This window comes from Pongo abelii, chromosome X (genome assembly GCF_028885655.2).
Source record: "Pongo abelii isolate AG06213 chromosome X, NHGRI_mPonAbe1-v2.0_pri, whole genome shotgun sequence".
NCBI lineage: Eukaryota > Metazoa > Chordata > Mammalia > Primates > Hominidae > Pongo > Pongo abelii.
In genome coordinates, this window is record NC_072008.2 from 101,324,123 (window position 1) to 101,341,592 (window position 17,470).

At 33.3% G+C, this 17,470-nt stretch overlaps 1 pseudogene; it reads right to left on the reverse strand.

The window, feature by feature from the left end:
* Positions 1–352: 352 nt before the first annotated feature.
* LOC100460985 (small ribosomal subunit protein eS7-like) lies at positions 353–16,431 on the reverse strand (annotated as a pseudogene).
* Positions 16,432–17,470: the final 1,039 nt, after the last annotated feature.

Consider the following 17,470-nt stretch of genomic DNA (forward strand, 5'->3'; position numbering starts at 1 on the left):
TTCTGTGTTTATTGACACTGGATTATTGGTCAGCAGCCTCTGGGCATTTGCTGATAGCAAGCTAGGTGAACCAGTTGAATACTGACTCTTTCAGAGCATTGCTGCAGTTCAGTGAGTCACACCCAGTGAGCATATTTAACGATGAATTAACAGCATGTTTCATGTATACAACTCGCTGCAACAAGCTAATTTCATAGTTTATATTAATATTTAACCAACCATAGTTAAACAAAACTCTCATCTATTACAGTGATTAAATTGATAACTTTATCTCAAGTTAGATTAAAAGGTATTATTTCCTTTTTAAAACTGTGAATATACTTTTTTTAGTCATTTTTGTTTATAACGGAAACTATGGGAAATCAAAATTAACATCCTTATCCGTGAATTTCTTATAGACACCTGAAAAAATGTCAACCTTGTGTTCCGCATTGTTCTGCTGTGCTTTGACTAAATGAACCCTGATGAGCAAGCTGCCCTCCAGTTTCACACAGATTGTCTTGTTCACAACTTCACTTGGAAGACCAAGTCCTAAAGGATCACATCCTACACAGCTGTCAGAGCATGGCTCCTGGGATGCTTTTTCTTATTTTTTTTTTTGTATGGCTTTTTTTGAGTTGGCTTGGGCAGAATTCTCCTCTGAGCAATAAAGATGACATACTTCCCAATGAACTTCTCCAATTCACGTACTAGCTGAACTTGGATTTCCTGGAAAGATTTCAGTTGAACGGGAACAAAGATTATGATCACTTTCTGACCACCACCAACTTCAGTTTCCTTGGCTGCTGTAATATTCTGCTCCCTGTGCTGAGTCTTGAGATCCACGTTTATCTGCAGCTCCTGAAGAGCCTGGGCCCAAACTCAAACTCGTCCTTCTCCTTGCTGAAAGTCAGCTTAGGGAGAGGCCCAAGTCTCGTGAGAGCTAATCAAATTCCAAAAGGTATTATTTCATGTTCAGTATTTTCTAGTTTTGTTTTGTTTTGTTTTGTTTTTTAACTCAAGCCTTGATGTGCTCAAGATACTAGGTTTCTAACGACAATCAAAGATAAATATTGTTTGTGTATAGGCATCTGTGTGTGTGTGTGTTTCCCTCAACTAGGAAATTGCTTTCATATGGCAGTGAAAAAGTTGTTGTCTTCATCTAAGGAAGTATCCAAAGAAATCCCTATAATGGTGGCTAAGTATTAAATAGTAGATATCCTCATGCTGTTGATTTGAAAATTCTCAAGCCATATTCACCATCATCCTAGAATGTTAATGCTACATGTGTTAAATGATTATAATCAATCAGAGGTCTTTTGACAAGTACTTTCTTCATTTTTTTTAAAATAAGCAATATTTAAGTCTTGGCAATATGACCAGCCTAATAAAGAAATTGGAAAAAAATCATACATGTATATTTATTTCCATAGGCAAGCTCCATGCTACTTAATATCACATATTTTCCTGTACTATAATCTTATTTATAATTAATCACAATGGTACAGTTAGTCTCCTTTGCTCTTGTGTAACTTCCTTCAACCATTTAAAATCTGTTGATTTGCTATTTTTGCTTCCATGTAGTTTCATTTAAAAGTCAAATACACTTGGCATTTGCTAAAGTCATAGCTCTTACTCTTCTTGGAAATTCTCTGCAAGCTTACATTTTATTTAAAAAATTCATCTGCAGTAACATAAAATTTACAATTTCAATTCTGTTTAAGCTTTGAATGACAAATTGTCCTATTATCTCATTTCTTTCTTGCTTTATTTGACTAAACAAATGCCCTACAGTAGGAACATTTACTTGTGAAGTGAAAATTAATCCATCCTTTTTAGAACTGTGCAATATAATCTCTATAATACCCCACATCAGTAAAAGTAATGAATACTTCATATGTACCTTCACCATTCTATTAAAGGTGTCATACACATTTTTGTAAAGAAAAAACACAGAACGTCATCCACTTTCCATTGCCCAAATCTACCATTTTGTTATTTCAAAGTATTTTATTTTTATTTTTAAGGGACAGTCTCATTTCTATTGCCCAGGCTTGAGTGCAGTGGCACAATCATAGTTCACTATAACCTCAAACTGCTAGGCTCAGGCAATTCTCCCACCTCAAGCTCCCGAGGAACTATACTATAGGTGCATACCACTATGCCTAGCTAATTTTACAATCTTATTTGATTTTTTGATAAATAGGGTATCACTATGTTGTCCACCCTGGTGTCAAATTCCTGGCCTCAAGTGATCTTCCTGTCTCAGCCTCCCAAAGTTCTGGGATCACTGGTGCGAGCCACCTTGCTCAGCCTCAAAATTGTTCAGTAACAAATAAAAGCCTTCTTTTAAATTTCAAATTCTACCGCCCTGTTTTTTATATATTTTTTTCTAACTAATAAGCGGCTGTTTCTTAGTAGCAGTAATATTTGATTCTTAAAATTATTTTTTATTTTTCATCTAAAAAGTAAAATACCACAAAATAACTGGCATTTACTTCCAAATATAAATTTTTTTCCTTTTATTTCACAGCCCCCCCCCCCCCCACAAAAAACGTTCCTTCTCTTTTCTCTCCAATGAGTTCATTTGCTACTATTACTTTTGGCATCTATAGAATTTCAAATAAATGCTGTACTTTAGTATCTGAGCTAGAGAGGTCAATCATTGGTGGGTAGCAAATGATCAAACAAGACTGTTACAAGACTGTTTTCCAACAATGATGAAAAAAAATCCATTTGTCATGACAGTAAGGAGGAAAAAACTGTAGAAAGATGTGCAGTCTGTTAGCTCATCTTACCTTTTATTGATGGTTAAAGTATGCATGATTCCAAAAGTATACAATTTAGCATGTTTGAAATTTTCAACTCTACCTAATTGTATAAAATATGTACCACCTTTTTAATTAATTTATAAGAAAATTTCATCAGTGTTATTTTGATATAATACTTCATATTATTTTGCTGTCATGCAGAAGATGAACTCCTTTTTAATAAAACTATTTGCTTCAAGATTGTTCTCATGGCTCTTAGTCCATACAGTTCCTAACAGGATACAAATATAATCAATTAATAAGTTAATGTATTTAGGAGCAATTTTGAGCACAATATTTTACTTTTATCCTCTTTTATTATGCTCTACTTAAATTATTATTGGTGCTCATTCTTTTAAATTAAAGGCCATCCTAGGACTAATATAGTAGAGTTGAGCAGCCACATTTTTCTCAGTAAAATGCAAAATAGAGATTCTCTAACTTGTTTTCCTATAAGCTGTCCTGTGTTTAAAGTCTATAAGGTAAAAAAATAAATTTGTTTAAATTGTGATTTTTCAAGTGGATAATTATAAAAGTAAATTAGAAATAAAATCAATGCAATTAATAAAACGTGTCATCAAATAGAATGTCAACACTTAAATGTACCACATCAGTGACAAGAGAGGTAAAATCTTTCAAGAAGTTAAAATAAGAAAAACCTTAATTGAATAAAAATAAAATAAATAAAACTTTATCTCATGTGCCATGTTTAGGAGAACTCTTAGACCTATTTTTAGATGTGTCTGGATTTGTGTAGGAAATCTTAACTCTCATTTAGATTACAACCTCTTCCACAAGACTTGAAATTATAGGATTCTGGCCAATGCCAATAAGTTTCATTACAGTTGAGACTCTGATAATATGTAACATCAATTTTACATTATTTCACATAACATATTTATCTGTGGTTTATTTGATCCCTGCTATTACTGATGTATGAGTTTTAATCTGTGGTTTAATTCACACAAATATCCAGAGGTTACCACTTACATTAAATGCATATTTGTGTAATATATTTCCTATTATCCTGTTAGGATTTCATTCACTTCTTGTTTGTTTTCTGACAGGTACACAAGACTCCTATTGTTAATAGCATTGTAAAAGAGAAGAAAGGCCTTGTTCCTTTTAAGTTGAGTAACTAAAAAGAGAATAGTGACTGAAGATAAGCTGTGGTAACAGGGCAAAGCAAAGCAAACTTACTGAAGTGTAATAAAAATAGTGAGTCAAACAAGGCCAAAATGAGGTAGAAAATATTAATGTAACTAGAATCTGAGACTCCCATCTTTGTTTTCCCGTGTTCCAAAAGAGGATTCTATATATATATATATGTTAAGGGGACATAATATCTTAGCTATGTTCACATGAGGAGTAGCACAAAACTAGTTCATAACAAAAGTGGTCATAGGTAAGCTATTGTGGGTTCTGTTAATCTTGGACTGGAATTGAAATGTAGTGACAATAGGATGCCCCCACTTGCCGTCATATAGACACTCCTAAAGGTAGAGAACCCTTTCTAGAGAACCTTAGTTTATAATCTTTGTAAGACCTCAAGGAGGACCATGTTTCACTGGAATATAAAATGTCTGGAGAATCCAATTTTGCTTTAGGCTGATGTGAGGAAGAGATAGAGGATAGGTAGATAGATAGGTAGATAGATAGATAGATAGATAGATAGATAGATAGATAGATAGATAGATAATAGATAGATGATGATGACAGATAGATGATAGATAGATGATAGACAGATAGATAGATAGATAGATAGATAGATAGATAGATAAATAGCCCAAATTCCTACATAATCTAGTCATGCCCTCAGTATTCCTGAGCTGGGAAGGTTCAGAGAAAAATAGAAACATTGCTTCATCCATTAAGTGAGGCCAAGGAGACTAACAGTAGTTTGAGAATGTGAACCCAACTTCTTTTCATGCCTTTCAGGATGTGATAGAGTTAATAGAATTTGGAAAATTTTAATAGAAACATCCCCCAAAATGATAAATACCTTGAATTAACCTGCATTTTTTATGTTTAAAAGTAATTTATATTAAAATTTTATGTCAATAATTTATCGTATTACATAATATTCATTGCCTTTAGCTGTCAGAAGCTTCCCAGAGATACTGAATCTGTAGTAAGCAGAGTATTCTAAAGCCTCGTGTCTCTACTAGATTCTAAGAACTCCACAAATTCAAAGAATGTTTGTAGTAGGCTGAATAATGGGCACCCAAAAATATCCAGTACTTTTCCCTGAACGTGTAAAAGTCATCTTATAAGGAAAAACGGACTTTGCAGGTGTGATTAAGTTAAGGCTTTTGAGATGGGGGGAATCATCTTGGATTGTCCAGATGGGTCCTAGATGCAATTACAAGTGAGAGAGACAGAGGGAAATTTGACACACACAGAAGAGAAGACAATGTGATCACAGAAGCAGGTTATTTTAGTAATGCTTCCACGAGACAATCAAGTCACAGAATGCTGGTAGACACCAAAAGCTGAAAGATTTCAGACTTCTTACCTCCGGAATGGTAAGAGAACAAATTTCCATTCTCAAAAGCCAGTAAATGATTTTGATTTTGTGGTGGTTTGTTCATATACAAAAATCAACTCAAGATGGATTAAAGACTTAAATGTAAAACCTAAAACTATAAAAACCCCAGAAGAAAACCTAGGAAATACCATTCTGAATGGTCCTGGCAAAGACTTCATGACAAAGACTCCAAAAGCAATTACAACATAAACAAAAATTAACAAGTGGGACCTAATTAAACTAAAGAGCTTCTGTGCAGCAAAAGAAACTATCAACAGAGTAAATAGACAACCTGAAGAATGGAAGAATATATTTGCGAACTATACATCTAACAAAGGTCTAATGTTCAAAATATATAAGGAAGTTAAACCAATCAACGAGCAAAATATGAAAAGGCTTTACTGGCCATTGCTGGTTTTGATGACAGAGGAAAGGACCACGAGCCAAGAAATGCATGTGGCCTCCTGCAAAAAGCAAGAAAATGGATTCTCTCCAGAAAGGTATGCAGCTCTGCCAAAATCTTGATTTTAGCCAAATGAGACTCATTTGATCTCCAGGACAACAAGCTAATAAGTTAGGGTTGTTTTAAGCCGCTACGTTTGGAAGTAATTTGTTATAGCAGCAATAGGTAACTGATAACACTATCCTATAAGAAAAAAAAGTATGTAAAAGTCATCTGAAGACATCTGCATCTGTATTAAGTCTTCAAAGTATGCCACAAATAAATAATACAAAATATTAATAATTTATCTGCAACCATAATGCCCCATCTACATCCCTTAGTATTGTATGGTTTCCTTTTCAAATCTAACGACATGTATGCTATCAGATAAAAGTATAACTTTCATGACTATTAAATATCAAGAACTCTACTAGTTTGGTGGGTATTTAATAAAAAATAAGATTTAAATATTCTAGTTATAAAAACCAATGCACAATATCCAGTGATAATTTAATCAAAGTAAATATAATAAATGAATTCCTTGTGTATGTGTGTGCCTAATGCAATTGACCCAGGATAAGAATTCATTAACAGTGAATACAAGCACAAGTTTTATTTGTAGAACTGTTTTTCCAGGAATTAGAAACAAAGATTATCTGCTTGCATTGTGGTTTAAAATTTGATATGTTTCTCAAGGCTTGAGCTTGACCGTTTATTCAAATAAGCATCTAAACTTAAACACCAAGCAGAAATATTAGCCATTACTCTAGCAAACACACTGTAGATGTAAATTTCATTATTAACATCCTGTCTCACAAGATTCTGTAATCTTCCAGTAAGCAGGGCCAGGAAATACAAAAATTTTCCCACAGATATTTTACTACTTCGATTATAATTTCAAGTTGTGTAACATTTTACAGTAACCAAACAGGCTAAATGCAAATATATAAAACAAAAACTGTAACCAGAAAATCATTTTATCTAAAACTACCTCTCATTTCTTAATTGCAACATCTTACTTGGACCTAAAAAAAAATTGCAACATCTTACTTTTCCTAACTAGTTTTACTGGAATAAGTATATGCCTAATACTTGTTTATTCATTTATTCAAAATCTTTCCTAACTAATAGCAGATCTGTGATTACTGGGCCATTTTAGCATTCTTCCCTATATATACAGAAAGTGAATGCTATCATTATCTTTCAGTGCAATTTCAGATACATCTCCAGATTTTCTTATTGCTGTTGCTATTGTTATTCTTATGCAATATGACTTGACTTCATACTTCTCTAGTGGCTTTCTTTAACTTCGCATTATGGATTTCTGTCATAATTCTATTCATGTCATCAAGGCACTGCGTAATTTGCCTGCCTCTTCAGAAGCCTTTCAAGGGAAGCTATATATTGATCATAGTCAACTACACTCTAATTTCTCAAGATACTGCCAAACATTTCATCAGTCTGGTATATGTCAAATACGATAGAACCAATCCTGTTTTAAATAAGTTAATTTTTCTAGGCAGAGAGCTACCGAGTAAGGTCCACCTTTTGGTGCTCAATTAGTAAGAATCATAACATGCTTTTGAAACTCATATTAAACCACTCAGTGTTCCAATGACCTATTGGTTGACATCATGTCATTGTAGATTGGAATTTTCAATTCAGCAATTTGCTTCAATAGTGCTGTCAAAAACTAACAAGATTGTGGAAATGGTTCTCAATGAATTCTCAGAATGTTTATTGGTGCAGCTGATACTGTCGTTAAAGTTTCTACACTTATATTGATAAGCTGGTTGGTACACTAGGAGACAAATGCCCTTTGTTGAAGGCATCAGCAGGCACATCAATGCACATTTCATTTCTGATTATTTTTTCTTTGGGCTATACTAAATATGGCAGTAAAGTTGAATAAAATTTTAATAATTGGTAGGAATATTATTTTTCAAGTGTCATGAGCCAGGGAGGCACACAAAATAAATTTTTCTAATAAATCACAATCATAATAACAGATCGAACAGACCTATGAATCCTCCCAAATTCATCATTTTAAAGAGATCGGCTCATTTAACACTAAAATGCATCTATCCTCAGGCTGAATGATAACATCTGTAAAGCAGCACCCAGCAACATAATGCATTTAAGAATATATAATTAAGACATTGGAAAGAATTATGACTATTAGGCCTGAATCTTAAAGGAGTCAATCATGGCTTGCAAACAGTAAAGTCAGATAAATTGCTTCTTAGGAAAATAAACTAGGAGAGGAAAATTTCAGAGGAGTACACAGTAAGTTCCCAGTTAACTTAAAAGGTTAATTTTCCAGAAGGATAACATCTATCTAATAAGATTATATAGTTTTTGAGTTACATAAGATTTGAACCTCAAATACCTATCTAAAGAGGCTGATTCATTCTTATACTTCTCTCAGATCCCTCAATCCAGGAGTAGTTCTTCATGGAACGTGCTTTTGTGAACTATTTATTCAATTAGTAAGCAATCTTGATCCCTAAAGCTCCATCTAATCCTGGCCTCTTTTGAAAAAACAGAACTTTAGAGCTAGAAAGTAATTGCAAAATTATTTATTTCAACCACCTAATTCCCACTAAGGTACAAGAGAAGAATGTGTCTTACTCAAACATAGTGCTTAAGTGATCAAATTAGGTCTCTAGAACCTATGCGCCTGTAGTCTCAGCCATGGAACTTTCTACTTTATTGTCTATTTTTGCCACTTCTATTCATTAAAATAGTTACCTAGATGGAGAATCAGATATCCAGTGTTCTTTATTCCATATACCAGTAATTTTTAATTTGCCCTTGTACAAATCACGTTTCCCTTTACTAAGTAATAATTTTTAAAAAGCATGATTGATATAGTTATTTTAAAAGGATACTGACATAGTTCGATCACTGTCATACTTATCTCAACCACACAATGATATGGTTGACACTGTAGATTACTTTCCTCTTAAATATTATTTTTCTAGATTAAGAACTATTATGTTAGACTACATTTAGCTAGTGTAAAGTTTGGGAATTCTCTATGTCATTGACAATCTGGTAGTGGGATTAGAAAATACTATCTGTTAACAGATAAAACACTAAGGTGCTTGAAATGCCTGACTCAAAGCAGAATTTATGCAGAAATGCTAAGGTGGCAATTACAGATAAATGGAGTATTAAGGACTAAAGGAAGTAAAACGCGAATTTATTTTGCCATTGTAAGAGAGAAGCAATTGAGACTCTGTAGACAAGAAAACTCATACACAGTGATCCCTGACTATCTGGTTTACAACTACAGCTAGTTTATAAAGAGCGAAAAGACAAGGGCATATGAAGTTAGAGTATTTTGAGAAAAGAGGAAACCTAAAAAGGAATAGTTGGGAGTAATTAAACTGGTTAAACACAAACAGAAAACAAATCATTGTATAAAAGGCGGTAATTAATCCCAACTTAAAGAAATGAAAGAAAATAAGAGAATCATTTAGGTAATACTGCCTATAGTTCTGTGAATGGGATGCAATAAACAAATAAAGAAGAACCTAGAGACTGAGCTTGGCCATATTGTGGAAATGTTATAAAGGTCAATATTGATCCCCAAATGGAGATCTGGGGCTAAGCCAGAACATAAATATACAGTTAGCCAAGGCCTGCCTAGTAAGATATGAAGGTGGAAAGGAAGAATATGAGTTCATTCAAGTCAAGGGAACTATAAAGGGAATATAAAGAGATCTTTGCAAAGACATCAGAAATTCTAGAGAAAAAGTAGCCAGTGAATATTTAAAAAGTAAAGAAAAAAAACACTACATTGATTAAATCTGCCTTTCATAAATTGCCTGTATCAAGCTATAAATTGATGTTCCTAAATATTAAGCATCAATGTTATAAAATAATACAATTTCCATAGTATTTATATACAGACATTATATGCATACTGAAAAAATTGCAATATAAAATAACCTAAAATATTTTTTTAAATAGCAAAGCCAGGAGAAAAAGGGAGATTTAACTAATGAACTTAAATGAAAAGTAACAAGCAATTTAAAGAATGCATTGAAATCAAAATACGACTACACCAACCCTAAATGGGGAAATAGAAAAACAATAAAAAGAGTGTAATTTAAATGTATTGGAATGGCTATGAGTTTGGACAAGTTATTGCTGGATAATATTCAATCTGCAAGGATATTAGAGCATTAAAATGAATAGTCATATATGCAGATAATAATGAGCAGTTAGCACCATTGTAATGCAGTAAAGAAAAAAAGTCCTTTTTAAATATAAAAATTTAACAATGAATATGAAAATGTATATCAAAGGAAAAATTAAAAGGTGTACCACATAGCAAGAAGTGGTACCCTGTTTACTATCTAGCTTTGATAAAACTCCTTATAGACTGATATTTGAGAATGAAAATTCAGCACTGATTATTGCATTTTTAAAAAGTTAACATTTAAATGCCGATAAAGTATAAATGATCTTTATTATTCTAAGCAGGTTCGGCTTTCATTTATTTCACACGTATTTAATTTTAGATATATTTTACTTAAGCTGTCCTTGAATAAGTGAAAGGATGCTGGTCTGACTCTAGACATAAAAAAAAGAAGAAGAATTAGAACTCAATCTCTCTCTCCCTCTCTCTCCCTCTCTCTCTCTCTCACACACACACACACTTCCTTATTATTGCATGTCAAATAAAATATCAATGGGGTGAAATTCAAATACTAAAAATTTTAAGCTAACCAGTAACACAGACGTATTCACAATGTACTCAAACCTCTGGAGTTGTAAGGTCAGTACAAATATAACCCAATCCCTTCTAAATGTATAGTATTACACAAGTATTATGGATGTTCAGATGGCTGTACAAGTCATTCAAACAGCAAAGAAAGGAGCACACTTTTTTTAGCATATAGAGCTCCCTAGAACCAGAAAGCAGATGAATACATTTTACGAAGATTTCCAATAACAAGCTGTGCACCAAAATGTTTTCTTTTTACTCAACCTTTAGTTTTCCAAGGAACTCAATCTAAACAAAATGTCCAGCTCTGACCAATCCACATAATAAAAGCTTTATAAAGTTTAGAAAACATGTATAACTGTCAATGTAGGTGTTGACCAAATAAAGACAAGAAGGTCACATTTATTTGCAAAGGTTAAACAGCAAGGAGAAAGGAGTCCAAGAGGAGTAATGAGGTGAAACTGTACAAGGACATTTCTAAAACAGCTTATATGTGTGTTTTGTGTGGAACAGTCTCTAAGAAGTCATAAAATCCTCATTGCTTAGTCATTTAAAAATCAGAGCATACAAAGGCAGACTTAAAATGCTTAATTAGGCCTCTGACTTTTTTCTGAAAAATTAATGTAAATCTGACAGTAATCCACTGTCGGAGAATTCTTAGATTTTTTTGAACTTATTACACAATGAACATCATGAAACTTACTAAAGACACCATTATTAGGAAAATATTGTCAAAAGTGTTTAAGTAATTAAGTTGTTTTTGACCATTTATTTATGGATACAAAATATAAGGTTTGAAACAGCTAATAGTGTTGTACAGACCACATTTACATAACAATAATTTCCTTAAAAATTAGCAAGAATTAAGATATTTCCTATTTGAGAGAAGTAGAAATACTTGTAATATTTATTTCTTTTATGAAACAGATATGATAGCCTTAAATAAAATTTGTATTTTAGATAGTCCATTATACTTCTAAAGCATAAACATCCCAATGTGTGTTTTAGAATCGAAGGCAATACCACAAAGTTAAAAACAATCCTTAATTAAGTCATTTACCCGAGGTAATAAGCAGTGTATTAATGTTAAATGTTAAGACATTAGAGAAATGTTTCTGAAAAGAGCATTTGTGGGGTGGGGGGAGGGGGGAGGGATAGCATTGGGAGATATACCTAATGCTAGATGACGAGTTAGTGGGTGCAGCGCACCAGCATGGCACATGTATACATATGTAACTTACCTGCACATTGCGCACATGTACCATAAAACATAAAGTATAATAATAATAATAATAAATAAAAATAAATAAATAAATAAATAAACAAAAACAAAAAACAACAAAAAAGAGCACATGCAGCATCACAATTGCCTAGAGAGTTTGTTAAAAATTGAAATTTCTGTATCTCAGTTCAGAACAATTTGGGCCCACCAATGTGCATTTTACCAAGTTCCTCAGATTATTCTGCTGTGCAATAAAGCTTAAGAATCCTTGACAGAAAAATAGAACTTCAACGAGAAAGCTAGAAATAAAAAAGAATGAATTTTCCCTGTTCCAGTGTCATTAGTATATTATACTCTAATTTTCCTTTAATAATATTTTCCCTAGGATAAGACAAAAGACAAGCCACATAGGATTATAATTTCGTAAAACAAAAACAATAATTATCACTCAATAGAACTCCATCTCAAAACACGTGTAAGTATATTTCCTTAGGTGGTCCCTGAGAAAGGCTCATAAAGCAGAATGCTGATTTAACTCAAGGATATTATAGTATTTATAAAATGGAACATATTGACCTGAACTCTAGGTGTCTTTGATGGCTCAAAGCAAATCCAGAAGGCCTTACCAGTTTCAACCAGTTTGTGCCAGTTAACTTCAAAGAGGAAGCTTCCCTAATGATTTTTATAAACATGAACATTTCCTAATAATATATTGTAGGTTGTTACTTGCTTATCTAAGTGATTCCATTTTGAATAAGCGTTCCTTAAAAGAGTTTTGAACAAGGAACATGACAGATTGCATTTTTAAGCCATGTTCATTAAAATAAAATTGTAGCTAATAAAAATATTACTTTATATAATGTTGACATACTGTTTTTCTCAGCTTATTTAACAACAGTAGAAGAGATGTTCATGCTTAATCATTAAGGGTTTCAGGTTGATCAGATTTATCAGTGTACTTTTTAAACTAACAATAAATCACTTTACTGATGGCTCAATCAATTTTTGGCCACTTATTATGCCATTATATCACCTACTTAATTTTCGAAATCAATCTTTATTTATAAAAAGCTTGTCCTCTTCCCCTTGTGTGTCACAGTGTCATGCTGTAGATTTTGATCCCTATGGAGTAAGGACAGAGCCAGAATCAGAAAGTAGATACAGGACACAAGGAAAGACATGCTTTGGTCACATATGGGAATGAGAAAAGTTTTGTGTATCAAAATAATCATAACTTCATTGAAAGAGAAAAATTTCTTATAATTATTAATTCCACAATTGTACTAATGTAAAAAAATTAGTAACACTGTTATTTGATAATATAATTTACAAAGTATGCTGGGCACATAATCTCATATCTAAAATTCATGACTACATTTATGATTCATTCCACTTTTCTTTATGCAAAAGAAGAGCTCTTATATCCTGAAATAATCTAACCTCCTTTCTGATACTTATTTCCACATTTTAATGTTCAAAATTTGTTTGAAAGTTTTAAAAATTTCTCCAAATTCTTGGACTGTCCTTGTTTAAGACAAATCATATATAATTTCTGCTATCTAGTTATAATATTTTATCATATTCATTCATTCCATCAAATATTTATTTTAGCATCTACCATATACCAGACACTGATCCTCCACCTGCACTTTTCAAATTTTAATGCACATATGAATGAGCCATATAATGCAGATTCTAATTCAATAGGTCTGGGATAGGGCCTAAAATTCCGCATTGCTGACAAACTTCCAGGTAAGATTAAGATCATACTTTGAGCATCAGGGGTAGTAACACTTAGTCTATAGAACTAACATGAAAAAGGTGAAAGAAGCCAGTCTTAATAAAACCATCCCATAACAATTTGAGATATAGTATTGTAGATGGACAGCAGTCCAGGAAGGATTGTAGTTTTAACATTGCAACAAAAGTTATGGAATCTAATACATCACAATACACAAAATCCAATGAACTCTATCAGAACATAACCACTAGTGCCAAAGTCAGAAAGAAAAATATGATACCAAGAGCATTCTATATTAAAAAGATTTATAGCTTATTTCTATTTGAGATAATCTATTGCTGTAGGAGGGATTTTTAAAAAATGAGTGAGGTTGGCTGATTTCGAATGCAATCAATAAATATTTGTGAAATAGATTCAGATCTCCTGACACTATATTCTTAAGCTAAGAAAGAATCTTTCTAGCCACTTCCAAGATGTTGGCTCAATGAGAACCATACTGTATTCACATGCAGGTTGGAAAAAATCTGCCATAAAGTCAACTAAGGAAGTTTTTCCCAAGTGGGTAAAGAATACAAATAGGAAAGCAAACGGGACTTTTTGCTGGAGCAGATTTTGGAAAACAGGAGCACAACATCTCTCTCCTGTGTTTCCCAAAGGAGTCATTCTGTAGACTTTTGGGTATGAATTAAAAGGAATTCGACATACAAAGAGGAATTTGTTAGAAGAAAATAAATAAACATACCCATACACATTCATTTTCTGTGGATTTACAGTTACTCTTTGTAAAACGTGGACATAATAGAATATCCATTTGGATCATTTCATTATTAATATCATTTAAGGAACTGATGTTAACTTTATAATTATGCTCTTGGATATTTGTTTGTTACCATATAAGATGACCTGACTTTTCAATCAGATACCATAGCAGAGGAAAATAAGGTACATATTATCTTTGTTATAATGATAAAACTTTGCACTTCTATACTAGTCCAGAGAAGACATACTTCTATTTATTCTAGACTAATTGCAGACCATTTCTATCTTCTTTTGCTACAGCTTCCTCTCAGACCACCAAAGTCTAGCATTTAACTTTCGTCTCTATTTTCATCTTTGTATATTATGTCTTGGGGAAAAAATCAGAAGCATCTAGATGAAGCCAAGAATTTTAGTATTATCATTCCCTGTAATATATGCAGCTAAGCTGAAATAGGTCTGCTGTATTTCCTGATTGCCTCAATTTAAAGTAATTTGTGTTGAACTGTGATTCATGAGTTGTTGAAAACTAATCAATATACTGCTTAGTTTCAAACAAAAATTTAAAACAAAGCCATTTATGGTAAATAAATTGAAATGAAAAAGCTAAGATTTCCACTACATCCTATTATTTTAATTTGAGTGATCCTTTGTGACTGATTTGCAGGTGGTAATGACTTGCAAATTAAGTTGGCAGAAAACTGTGCTGTTGTGACCCAGTGACTAAGCTTCCGCAGAGCTTACAAAGAACACTGTGCATTTTGGGGCTTTATATTTTATTGCTTATGTCCAGGGTGAGAATGCTTCTTGCAGCCTTGTCCAAAAAATAGCATTAATGAATACTGTCAGTCTACCACTTAGTAGGTTGAGAACAAGCGGTTAACACCTCTACCTCAACACTAATTGAAGTTACACCTCTACCAAAAAATAGCATTAATGAATACTGTCAGTCTACCACTTAGTAGGTTAAGAACAAGCGGTTAACACCTCTACCTCAACACTGGTTGAAGTGCTTGGCCAGGGAATTATTTATTTTCCTGTTCAGCATCTTTTCAGTAAAACAAATTCCTTCTTTTAAACACCAACTCCACTTAACACCACAGTAATGCTCTGTTAGAAATGAAACCCAATAGAAAATTCCAATTTCCCTGAAAATGGTGGCCCTCTAGTGTCAATTACTTGTCTTCAAACTTCACACAAAGTTTCATTCAGTCATAAGTGTGCAAGATGATTCAAGTGCATCAAGAGTCTTTGAAGCAACAAAAGATGAGATGATCCAGTCTAGAACAATTAATAATGGGGTCACTCAGATGCTGCTAGTAGATTCTACATCTGCTGACACATTCCTTTTTAAATACTTTCAATCTAAGTATCGCCACAACTTTCACTGACAGGCTTTTTCTAATTGCATGATTTCCTGAATAGCAAATTTCTCATCTGCATGTTTCATCTGGGAGGACTGATCTACCATTCTTACTGCACCTAAATATTCACATATGAAAGCAAAAAGTGGCAATGAGGAAAGGGAGAAGGGACAGGAAAATAATCTCTGGAGTACAATCTACTAAGTCTACAGTTTTATATGCTTTACCTATTTTACAAGAACACTTTTACACTGTTGGTGGGACTGTAAACTAGTTCAACCCTTGTGGAAGTCAGTGTGGCGATTCCTCAGGGATCTAGAACTAGAAATTCCATTCGACCCAGCCATCCCATTACTGGGTATATACCCAAAGGACTATAAATCATGCTGCTATAAAGACACATGCACACGTATGTTTATTGCGGCATTATTCACAATAGCAAAGACTTGGAACCAACCCAAATGTCCAACAATGATAGACTGGATTAAGAAAATGTGGCACATATACACCATGGAATACTATGCAGCCATAAAAAATGATGAGTTCACGTCCTTTGTAGGGACATGGATGAAATTGGAAATCATCATTCTCAGTAAACTATCACAAGAACAAAAAACCAAACACTGCATATTCTCACTCATAGGTGGGAATTGAACAATGAGAACACATGGACACAGGAAGGGGAACATCACACTTCGGGGACTGTTGTGGGGTGGGGGGAGGGGGGAGGGATAGCATTTGGAGATATACCTAATGCTAGATGACGAGTTGGTGGGTGCAGCGCACCAGCATGGCACATGTATACATATGTAACTTACATTGCGCACATTGTACCATGTACATTGCGCACATTGCGCACATGTACCATAAAACCTAAAGTATAATAATAATAATAATAATAATAAAAGAAAAAAAATAAAATAAAAATAAAATACAACCTAAAAAAAAAAAAAAAAAAAAAGAACTCTGAAACTATTATTGTTATACATACACATTTTCCAGCTAATTTTGAAGTTATACAGCCATTAAGTGTTAATACTGTGGTCACCTCTGAGTTTTGTTTGATCCAGCTCATTCACTACTTCCTTCAGAAACTCTTCCTTAATACCATCACGCCTGCCACCACTGTGGTTATTTTAATAAATCCTCCTTGGTGTATCTTTCTCTGTTTTCAGATTGTTTTTCTTCGTTGCCTATTTATACATGTTGCTCCCTCACTAGACCTTGAAATCTGGGAAAGCAAAGTTATGTCTTATCTATGAATCCTCGTAGGTCTAGAACAGTATCTGACACACAGCAGGTTCTCAGAGAATGTTCGTTGAATGGTGACCAAATGACTTCAAAGCCTACGATATTTTAAGCCCTCTTGATCTCCCAACCCCACTTAATCACAAGAAATTTCTCCCTTTTCTGACCTTGCCAAACAGTTTGTATTATTTGAAGGTACTTAGTCCTTCAGGCCTCCCAGTATAGTTATTTTTGCATTTGTCACATATTCTCTGCCATAACATACACTCTTTGAGAGAGTATTATTCATATTCTCCTAGCAACCAACAACATTGTTTCAATAATGTTAGTCTTTATATGTGCGTTCATTGAACACTTTCTCTGTCTTAGTTACTTTGTTAGGTATTAGGTAAGGGCAATTCAGAGTCAAACAGGAAGTGGGCCTTCCTCTTGAAGGGATGATAGTCTAGCCATAATAGTCTGGTTACAATAGAGTGTGAAAATTACTATGATTGATGCATGAGCAAAGTGTTACGGAAATACACGGAATGAGTATGGCTGCTTTTACAGAGGAGGTAATATTTAAATGAAGCTGAGCTGTATCTTGCACCAGGTGATACAGCCAAGGCATCTTTTTATAACAAAGAGTTTTTAAAGTAGTTTA